Raw genomic sequence first — 8,289 nt, forward strand, 5'->3', positions numbered from 1 at the left:
AATCACTTATGATTCTGGGTGTCGGAACATGAATGGCTGCTTTCAATGTAAACAAAAATGAACCCATGCAGCCATGGTTATTATCATGTCACCCTCTGTTCCTTTAACCACGAAGATTATGGCAAGGGTCTGGTCCCATCAAACAGTTGAATCCAGAGATGATATGGGGAAGCCATTCCTGTAGAGATGCAGGCATTGCTCTGTACCCACCGCAACCCAGCCTGGCACAGAGGCTGTCAGCTCCCCCCACCACTCATGCACAGGTAATCCAACTGTCGCTCCTCCAAAGAGGCTTTGAGCCCCACCTGTGTTACCTGCTCTTAATTCTGCATTGAAAAACCACAGATCAACACACAAGAAAAAAAAATTTCAATCACTCCTCCCAAAGTAAAAGGAGCAAGCAGATACACAAAAAAAGGCAAGAATAATACAGCTTCCCAAAGCTGATACAATTTGTCTTTGGTTTATCCTTTGTCTCAAATTACCCACATCAAGAAGCAACTTTTGAAAAGGAAGTTCTGAATACATCAGTAGAGTCCACCTGATTCTATCAGCAGAGGGAATGTCCTGCTATTTGCCCTGCGCACTTATCAGATTGTTTTCTCAGTGGAGTGGAGCTCACCCCTCTATGGGAATTGGGAGCATCTACAATGACAGAAGAGAACTACTCATTGTTAAATGCATCGGCTCGTTCTCTCCTGCACCGGACTCCTGCTTTGATCCTGAAATAGGAAAGCCTCGCCATAAGAGACTGGGGAGGGGGTGGCCCCCCAAAGATGCTTTCTTGCTTTAGAGTTAAATATCCCAGAGAATCAGGATAAGCTAGCCCTTGTCTTGTGTTGTCTAGACTCCAATAGTTATCCTCGCTACTTACTTTACTGACACAGACATCAGAGCAGGAGTGAGTACCTTTTGCTGTATTTCACAGGACGATTCACTTGGACGGATTCTTCCTCATTTTCATTCCCATTTGGCTTGTGGCAACATGAAGGGTGGGGATTCTCTGGTGGCTCAGTGGTAAAGAACCCACCTGCTAATGCAGGAGATGGGAGTTTGATCCCTGGGCTGGGAAGATCTCTGGACGAGGAAATGGCAACCCACTCCAGTATTCTTGCCTGGAGAATCCCTGTGAACAGAGGAACCTGGTGGGCTACAGTCCATGGGGTCACAAAGAGTCAGACATGACTGAACAACTAACACTTTCACTTCTTTCACAGATGAGGAAACCGAGGCACTCGGAGATGAAGCCTCTTGCCCAAGGTCGCACACCTGCAAAGTAGGACAAGTGTCAGCTGGCCCATTAGGCATAGAGAGGGTAACGGCGAGCACGAGTGATCCGTTTAGTCAAAACTGTTGTTGCTGATTAGTTGCCAAGTCGTGTCTGACTTCTTGCGACCCCATGTACTATAGCCTACCAGCATCCTCCGTCCATGGGATTTCCCAGGCAGGAATACTGGAGTGGGCTGTCATTTCCTTCTCTAGGTGATCTTCCTGATCCAGCGATTGAACCCATGTCTCCTGCATTGGTAGATGGATTCTTTACCACAGGGCCACCTGGGAAGCCTATTTAATGAAAATATTTTTCCTAAATTTCTTTCTAATTAGCTGTTGGAGAAAAAGAAGGAATTTTCTAGTTAAAAGTGCCGTGCACAGAGGGGAAGAGAAGGATTTGCCAGAAAAAGTCAATATTCCAAAAGTATGTGGGTTCAGGGAGCTCAGGGAAGCCTGATGTTTGGCTGCTTAGCGGGTGGGAGAGAGCCAAGGGTGCAGACCCAGCTCTTAAGCCCTTATTCATCATTGATGTCCAGACGTCATCACCGTGGAGATGACCCCGCTGACTTTCCCTAGGATGTGCTCTCTTAATAGGTGGCTGCTGTCACCACCATCCTCCCCTTCCTCATCACCACCCCTTTCCCTCACGTTGTTGCATTATTTCATAAGCAGTAAATGCCCTTCACAAGTATCCCTCCATGTGTTCATCATGATGTCATGAAACAGGCAGAACTGTAGTACAGATGAAGAAACTGAACTGCACGAAATCTCAGCAATTTGTTGAAGGTCTTCCAGCTGATTCCCTTGAGAACCAGAACTTAAATCCAGGAGTGCTGACCTTCTCTGCCTACCCAGGTTCTTTCTACTCCAACCCCCAACCCTGGGTTCTGGGCTGCCAGGAGCTATTGGGGTTGGGGGCTCTGCCATGAGCCCAACTCCTCTTGCCCTGTGTAGTGATCTCCGGGGGGCTCCCTGCCCAGAGGAATTCAGAACATGCTGTGGTTATTTGTGGAGCACTTTGTCTCTGGGAGATGGGGGCTTACACAGCTCAGAAAAAGCAGCACTTGCCCACACAGACTACACTGCCCAGGGCTATTAATATCCAAGCACAATAGCTGAATGACGAGGTGAAGTGTGGCTCACTCTGGCCACAGGACTTCTCGGCCGTGGAGATGGTATTACTTTACAGCAGCCCTGCTAATACCCTGGCAATACGACTCTTGCCCCATCTTCTGATCCAGGGCAGACAGCAGAAGAAGGCCTTGCACAGAACTGCAATTGCCTGTCCTCATCATCTTTCCTGGGAGATCAAGACAAATGGAGGCTTGAAGTCTCAAAATACTATTTGATTAGTGCCCCTGTGGGATTTTAAAGCATCCCAGGCATTCTGCATTTGTTGGCTTTCTCAGTCTTATAGTTATCTTTGTGCCTAGGGAAAGGATAAACATTTTTAATGCATTTATTCACTCAGAAAACATGTGTTAAGTCTTTACCATGAGCCTAAAGCATCTCTGCTCTGCTGATACAGAGATGAAGAAGGCAGCTTTCATTCACTCAAGCTCGTGGCTTGGGGGAGAAAGAGAGTTTAATCATTGTTAGATCTTGCGGTAATGGTTGCTGTAGCAAGGCTAAGCAGAAGAAGCAATAATAGCAAAAGGAAGCAGCAGTCGACTCAGAATAGAAGAGACAGTGGTCAAGGAGACTTCAAAGAAGAGAAATAGTTGCACAGGGCCTTAGGAGTGAGTAGACGTTCTGTAGGACAAGCCTGGGAAGGGCGTTCCATCAAAGGGAAAAGAAGGTGAAAAGCCAGGGAGCTACGCACCAGTGTGGCACCCAAGATAAAGGATCTAAATCCCAGGGAGGGCGGGGCAAGGGTAGTTGGGTATGAAGATGGACAAGAAAGAGCAATTTTGCAAACCACTTAATGTACTTCCTGGGTGGCTCAGCAGTAAAAAATTCTGCCATTCACCAAGGCAGGAGACACAGGTTAGATCCCTGTATTGGGAAGATCCCCCAGAGTAGGAAATGGCAACCCACTCCAGTATTCTTGCCTGGGAAATCCCAAGGACAGAGGAGTCTGGTGGGCTATAGTCCATGGGACTGCCGAAAAGTCAGACACAGCTTGGCCACCAAACAGCAACAGCAGAAACAAAATGTCTTTGGACCTTAGTTTTCAAAGGTGTTCTGGAAAGCCAGTGCAACTCATTTTCACTAGTGATATTGCCTACTGCACATCTAACTGTGTACCCAGGGCTCATGCCACTGGGCTTCAAAGTCTTCATAAGTGCCTCTGAAGATTTCCCGCACCCTACGCTGCTTATCCCTGGTGGTGCAGTGGTTAAGACTCTGTGCTTCCAATGCAGGGGGTTTGGGTTCAACTCTTGGTCAGAGAACTAAGATCCCACATGCTGCCTGGGATAAATAAATAAATGAATAAATAAGAGGAATTGTGGTGGATTCTCAAGCAGAGAATACTTTGTGTCCAGAGACCTGGTACAGAATGCTGGCCAAGTCTGCAGGGATGGAAGGGTGAAATGACAGGGCACTGGAAACCTCCCAGTAATGACCGATGATACCCAGACCATTCTCAGCTGTTTGGGAAGCTGGGAGGCTAGGTGGGACCCTCTAATTGGCACACCAGGCTTGGGGGGTTCTCTCTTGCTCATCTGTAACATTTAGGGACCCCCTGAGACACCTACGTGTCATTAATGCACATTACTCTGGTTCACCTGCTCCAGCAAAGATGAAAATGCCTGAGGGACCCCAAGACTGAAGCATGAAATGTCATTAACAGAATCACAGCCCTCACAACTCCCAGGACTAATTATAGAGCAAGGAGTGGCTGGGGCCAGACCCCTCCGATATAAAAAGATTTTATGAAAGGCGAAAAGGGAGGCAACACTAATTCTCACCCTATTATATTCCTTTCAATTATTTACAGTCATAGGCACTGGTGGTGACCAAATATAGAGCCTGGAATCCAGTGAGGTCACAGGGTGTTCTGGAAGCCAGTGATGTAGCCCTGGCATCTGGGGAGCCCATGAGGCAATGTTTCAGCTGCCCCAACATTCCTCATCTCCCATTGTTCCAGGCTCTCTCTCGGCTTCCCCGCCCCCCTGGCCAAAGTCAAGAGCACAGATCCCTGGTGAGAATTCTAAGCTTCATTCCATATCCAGGGCTAGCAAATATATTTCTTCCATTCAGTCTTTTTAAAATTAATTAATTAATTTTTGGCTGCACTGGGTCTTAGTTGTTAGCATGGACTTTTTTCTAGTTTTGGGGAATGAGGGCTTTTCATTGCAATGGCTTCTCTTGTTGCAGAGCGTGGGCTCTCGGGTGCTGCTGGCTCAGACATTGTAGCTCGCGACTTAGTCGCCCTGAGGCATGTGGAATCTTCCTAGACCTGCATTGACAGGTGGATCCTTAACCACTGGACCACCGGATAAGTCCCATTCAGGTTTTTTTTTCTCTTGCCCTTGGCAGTGAAAGCATGGAGTCCTACCCACTGGACCACCAGGGAAGTCACTCCATTCAGTGAATAAGCCATTCACATTCATTCTCTTAACTCAGTTCGATGAGAATATGAGCTTTTCCTCACCTGGGTATCATCTCCCCACCAAGAAGCCTTTGAACAAAAGCTCTGTAGCAACAAAAGATGTATTCCTCCACATCTCCCAGGCTCCCTGGTGTTGGGTTGATGCCTCGGACAACTGGCTTCTGGCTGATGAAATGTGGGCAGTGATACAAGCCACTTGAGACTGACCCTTAGAAACGTCCTGCAAATCCTCTCGCTCCCACTTCCATAGAAGATATCATTTTTTTTTTTTGCTTTGCTTTCTTTTGTGTGTGTGTGTGTGTGTGTGTGTGCTTTAGACGTCACACGTACCAGATGGAGTAGCTACAAGATGGAGAAGGCTCTTGACCCACCAGTTATCAGACTGTGACATAAGTGAGAAATAAATGTTCTTAAGAGTGATAAGCCTCAGATGACAGGCTTGGCTGATGTAGCAGTTAGCACCATTTTTTCTAAACTCTTAAAGCCCAGGCATTAGGCACAGAGATGTTCATTTCTCACAAAGAAAAAAAAAATCCAGTGCATTAAATAAATCTATCTTTTCCATGATCATATGATTCACGCTTTAGAAGAACCCTTGATCTGCGAGTTGGAGGAGAAAAGTGTTAGTCGCTGACTTTTTACGACCCCATGGACTGTAGCCCACCAGGCTCCTCTGACCATGGGATTCTCCAAAAAAGAACACTGGAGTGGATAGCCATTCCTTTCTCCAGGGGATCTTCCTGACCCAGGGATCAAACCTGGGGGCATACTCTTCTAAGACACTAGGGGAGCCCCAGATATAGTGAATAAGTCCCTGGAGATGTGCAGACCCTGTGTCACCGACTTGAAGCTGCAGCAGTTTTACTCTCCCAGGAATAGCTGGAAGGAGCCTTTCCTGGGACAGACTCCAACAGGCTTCCTTGACCCTGTGTAATCAGGATTGGGGAATGAAGTCACAACAAACTGGGGAGACGATTTATTCTATTTTATTTATTTGGCTGCATCGGATCTTAGTCATGGCACATTCAGGACTTCCCTGGTGGTCCAGTGATTAAGAATCTGCTTGCCAATGCAGGGGATGCTGAGCTGATCCCTAGTTGGGGAGCTAAGATTTCTCATGCTATGGGGCAACTAAGCCCATGCCCTGAAATTATTGAGCCCGTGCACTCTGGAGAGACAATTAAAAGCACAGACACACACACATACACACACCATTTCCCATGTGGAATAGTCTCACCATGTGTGTCCCTCGCTGGGGAGGTATCTGACAGAGGAAATTGATTGGCATGTGCAGTAATCTCAGTTGCCATGGGTTCTAGATTGTTTCCATACTTCTCAGTGGTCTGGGACCTAGTTCTTGAAGGACCCGACCATCTCTTTAAGCCATGACACGTGTTTCTTCTAGAAATTCTTCTTCTATTTTTCCTTACCTCCCCTTCCCTTCCATCTCACCCCCTGGCTCTAGTCTCTGAGCTCAGATCTCTGACATCTTTCCTGGCATATAGTCCTGTGCTCTCAAGGAAAGGGCACCTTCGATATTCTAGAAAACAGGACTCCCGGCTTTCAGACTGGCATGACACCCACTTTAAGTAACCAGACAGGTCTGAGCTGAGAGGATCCCAGTTGAGGAAGCTTAAGGGTCTCCTAGATTCAGGCATTGCGTGGTTTTTACCAGCTCAGTCACTGAAGCAGAGAGTCAGAGACAGAAGGCAGCTGCAGAGTCCATTTTACATGGCTCTTGAAAGCATCACATCAGGGGCTACTGTAAGTGGCTCTGCAGAGCGTCGCATCAGGGGCTACTACTGTAAGTGGCTCTGCAGAGCGTCGCATCAGGAGCTACTGAAGCCCAGGGATTCCACTGAAGGTGATGCACAGAGGGGGCATCACTTCTCTGCCCCCTCATCACATCACCTCCCCTCTAAGCATGCAGCCATCTCAGTCACCCCTCCCCTCTCCAGGGTATGGCAATGACCTTCTTTATTTGCTTCTTCTTATCCCCCAGCCCATCCTATTTGCTGCTCGCAGAACACCCTCCCCAAACCTATCAGTGGTCATATCACTCTTCTGCTCAGGAGCTTCCCATGATCCCTCATTGCCTGTTAACAAGACTGGAAGCTGGCATTTAAAGGCTCCAAAATCCATACCCAATCTACCCTTCCAAGCCCATTCTTTCCTACTCTTCTTCCCAGACTTATAGACTGCCTATGTCAGCTTCACCCCAAGCCTACCCCCCACCTTCTGAGATGCCACCATGGCCCTCTGTGACCAGGAGAATTCTGCTCACCTTTCAGACTCCCCCCACTTGGTACCCTCGATGCTCCTGGTGGCCCCCCATGCATATATGGTCCATCCCAGTCTCAAACACCACGGCTCTGTGAACCTCCCACCTACATTTCACCCGTTCTACCTTGTACAGTGGTTATCGCAGGGCTGTTGTTTTGTCTCCACAGTTAGAGAGTGAAATCTTTGAGAGGAGGGGTTCTCGAATGATTCCTGATGGCTTCCTATGTGGTGCATGTCTGCCCCTTGGCAGGGTGGTTGTTCAATAAATATACATGACATTGAATGGAATAAAAGGCAAGTGAATCAGCCTGGCCTTAATATTCAACCAGGCTTTTACCCAAAGTGAGGATTAAGAGTTGCCTGGACTTTCTTGAAATGTGACCAGATAAACTTTTCAAGATCAGCCTTTCTTGGAAATATAAAGGGGAAGGGATTGAAAATCATCAGAAAAATAAACAGTGGCCACCTTGTTTTTTAGATCTTAGCTGGGGATTTGTCCATCTGTACAAAACTCTGGCACCACACCTTTTGGAAGCACAAATCGCAGAGCTGATGGGTTCAGAGGTCTCACAGAAAGCGAGCCTCACCTTTTACCAAATGTTTTCCGCCTCCTTCCGCTAATTGGGAATCTGCGCTAGAAAGCGACACCCGGTGTGTGTCACTGAGTGTCACCTGCTCCCAGGCTTGCTGGTGCCTCCCAGACCCTTTGATCCTCTGCTCACATTGTCTCCTGTAACCAATCCTTCCCATTTTGTATTTCCTCTCCCCAGATCACCTGATACCTCCAAGCAACCAGGTGTTTCTTTCAGAAGCCAGAAGCTGATAACCTGGGCTCAAGGATCTCACCCCCACCCGCAGCCCATGTTCTGTGCAGTGGGAGACTTGGGGCAAAGATTCTTTTCACAGAGAGGTGGATGTCCACTCTCCCTTTCAAACTCGTTCATGGGCGAACTAAAGAGAACACCAGAAATGTGTAGAGCCACGGAAGCACCATTGGTTTGAGTAAATAACTGTACGAGACATTTACTTCAAGATAACATCTTACTAGATGTGTAAATGTTTGGTTAAAAAGAAAACGGAATGAAGTAAGTCAGAGAAAAGCAAGTATCGTACATTAACACATATATAAGGAACCTAGAAAGATGGTACTGATGAACTTAGTTCAGTTCAGTTGCTCA

The 8,289-nt window shown here is 47.4% G+C and overlaps 1 long non-coding RNA gene across 1 annotated transcript; it reads left to right on the forward strand.

Moving 5' to 3' along the window:
- Positions 1-4,300: 4,300 nt before the first annotated feature.
- Positions 4,301-8,018, forward strand: LOC110130560 (uncharacterized). The gene is made up of 2 exons (XR_002311886.2): positions 4,301-4,417; positions 7,882-8,018. It is a non-coding gene; the product is annotated as an uncharacterized lncRNA (long non-coding RNA).
- Positions 8,019-8,289: the final 271 nt, after the last annotated feature.

Source organism: Odocoileus virginianus, chromosome 23, assembly GCF_023699985.2.
Source record: "Odocoileus virginianus isolate 20LAN1187 ecotype Illinois chromosome 23, Ovbor_1.2, whole genome shotgun sequence".
Lineage (NCBI taxonomy): Eukaryota > Metazoa > Chordata > Mammalia > Artiodactyla > Cervidae > Odocoileus > Odocoileus virginianus.